We start from the raw sequence: 3,244 nt of genomic DNA, 5'->3' as shown, positions 1-3,244 counted from the left end.
AGCAGGAATTGAGTCTGCAGAGGTCCTCGCCAAGGACAGTGCACATTTAAGGGATTGGCATGGATTCACAGGGAGACTGTGAAAAGTGCTTGACAGAGAGGTAAATTGGAGCTTACTACATGAACAAATTAAAACATGCCCTGGCTTGAGCTGAGCTGAAGACAGGCTGAGAGCAGTGGGGCCAGTATCACACATGCTTACCTGCTCTTATTCTTCCCTAGACGCCTACTTGTGAGCAGGGTTGGAGATGGGGTGCTGGGTTGAATGGACCTTTGGTCTGAAACACTATCATCATTTTTGTTTTCTTATGTTCTCCGTCTTGTGTTAGATAAACAGTTCATGTCATTCGAAAGCAAGACAAACTGTAAATATCCAAAATTCTCATAAAGTATGGCTCACTGATTCAACGCTCATGAATGGCTGACAGCAATGGGAAAATTTTCTCCCAGTTTAGCCACAGCTACTTCTTTTCATTGCCAATTAGCAATTAAAAGGCAGAAAAAATATTAATGGAGAAAAGCCCCTTTTCTTATTGCAAAAGAGGACTAGACAGAGGGATATCAAATGCAATGGGGGTAAAAGAAAAAAAAAGCACCAAATAATAAGAAACATTTCCAACCTGCAAAATTAAAATCCCAGAGGGTGTTTGAGCTACTGCAACCCTTTCCTGAGTGCTAATTAACTTGAAAGGAAGTAGGGGAAGCAGGAGAGGGAGAAGGAGGCTACAAAAAACTTCACTCTGTCCCACACAGTTGCCCAAACAGCAAAAATAAATGGATTCCTAAAACTGTGAAATTTGAGTTTCATGAAGAACTCTCTGAAGAGCTCTGAAAAACTACTAGGTGCTCACAAGATTGCTAAGAAATTGCTGAATGTTGCTGCTGAAATCCTTATAATGGGTCTTGGCCAAAGACAAACATGAAAGGATTTTTTTAAATTTTGTAAAATTATTAGAGATCATTCTGACAATATTTGAGAAAGGTACTTTAGGATATATTAGGAATTAACACAGGAACTAATCCTGTAAACTTTTACAACGTCACTCAGAATGGGAGGGGGGTGGTCACCTCTACAGTGAAATCACTGCTGTCAATATTATGTGGAGAAATATTTAATGCTTTTATGCTCTTCAAATTCATAATCTCCTCAAGGCTGAGACTACCACTTTCATTTGTCTAAACTCACAATACACATCTACAGTATCACAATTTTTTCCAGTTTTAAAAGCCTAGTATTTACCAGTAATAAAATAAACCATCCTTCCTGTTATACACCTATGAAATATTTCAACATAGGTGTCTATCCATCTGATGCATCATTAATGTGTTCTCTGAAGTCCTTCCTCCACAAAATATACTCCCTTTTTAATGTTTTTTTTTATATTCAGGTAGACTTTTTCAAATGTTGTCAACATTAATAATAACTGTCAACAGTAATAATATACATTGGGAGGACAAAAATATTTTGTTCTCCAAGAGAAAATCAGCCATTTACTTTATACATATTATGCTCACTCTTTAAAACCTCCAAAAGAGACAAAGATAATCCTGAGTCCAGGAGCTACGTCAAAACCCAGGTGGGAATCCAGGAGCGCTGCCGATACTCCATGTCAAGATAAGACCGAGCATGCGTTGGCTCCTACCCAGCCCAGAGAAAGCTTTGGAGGCGTGGGCTGGGAAAAAAAGCCATCATTCTCTCTGAGCAGGCTCCCGATAGCAGGAGATAAGGGTAGGAAAGGAAACAGGACCCCAGAGGAGGCTGCGTGCCGGCAGAGACCCGGCCAATGCCCGGGTGACGTCCAGGCAGAAACACTTCCCAAGGCAGGCAGAGGGCTGAGGAGGAAAGCAGGAATAGCAGGGGGGAGGGAAGACCCCTCCCGGAAATACTGTAATACTCAGTGAGTTCTGAATGCAGAAAAGTTCACAGGAACAGTGTAATTTTTTTTTACTGTTTCAGTGAGGTATCATATTACTTACTGACAGATAATATTATCTAGGTACAGCATATAAACTACTAGCATTTTTCATTTAGTTTCCCTTGTCTTACCATAAATAGACCTTATGTACCGGGGGGGGCGGGGAATGAAGGAAAACACATACTTTTGGCCCGTGCATTTTTAATGGCCTATAAAAAAACACCTATCTAAAACTCAAAGTCTTCAGACTACATCCATTTCAGCTTCTTTCCTAGTTTTTTCCCAGTCTTCACAAAAGTGAATTCTAGCAGTGTGCTATTACCAACAGCCCTTAGCCATTTAAACACTGAGTCAGAAGGTCTCATTATTTCTGTTACCAGAAGGGATGAAAAGACACAAATAAGACGTCCCACCTGAGGATGTAAACTTTAAAAGTTTGCTACCCAAGGAAAGTAAACTAACTCGAATCTAGGTTTGTGGAGTCCCTGCCCAGTTCTTCACCACACTGCTTCCCATATAACCAGGAGAGTGCCGTCAAGCAGAATCTGGACTCACGTTTTATACCCAACATAACGTTGGTGGGCGGCAGCTGTGTGCCCTTGGGCTCTGGCGCTGTTGCTGCCCATTTCCAGGCAGGGCTGTCCCTAGTGCTCGCATCGCTGTGTGTGTCACCTTCTCCCCAGGAGACAGCTGAGGAGGAGCCTGTCTCCCCTGAGCATGACAGCACAGAGGGCAGCGGGTGAAAAATACAGGTGGTGAGAGGTTTTCACAGAGGTTTCCGCTCACCCCATTGCAAGAGGACACAGGTAGCTCGGCCATTTACCCCCCGGGCCGTTGGGCCCAGTCACTTGATGTCTGCCTCCAATTCGCCATTTCAAAACCGCAACTGACGGTACTTGGCCCCTGGTAGACAGGTGAGGACTCATCACAAGCTTTGAGGAGAGGGAGGGGTACCCATCAATGAGCCGCCCCTGTTCCTCTCTGGCAGCATTTTGATGGGCAGGATCAGTTATACAGAACCGCCAGGAAGTGTGAGACATATGTGAGAAGAGAAGGCTCTGGAGAGACCTTATAGCAGCATTCCAGTATCTGAAGGGGGCCTACAAGCAAGCTGAAGAGCTTTTTACAAGGGCATGTAGTGATAGGATGAGGGACAATGGCTTCAAACTGGAAGAGAGGAGATGTAGAATAGGTATTAGGATGAAATTTTTCACTATGAGGGTGGTGAGGTTGCCCAGGGAAGGTGTGGATGCCCCATCCCTGGAGGTGTTCAAGGCCAGGCTGGACCGGGCTTGGAGCAACCTGGTCTGGTGGGAGGTGTCCCTGCCT

The sequence above is a fragment of the Charadrius vociferus genome, unplaced genomic scaffold (assembly GCF_000708025.1).
Source record: "Charadrius vociferus isolate BGI_N301 unplaced genomic scaffold, ASM70802v2 scaffold565, whole genome shotgun sequence".
Classification (NCBI taxonomy): Eukaryota; Metazoa; Chordata; class Aves; order Charadriiformes; family Charadriidae; genus Charadrius; species Charadrius vociferus.
This window is presented reverse-complemented; position numbering follows the sequence as displayed.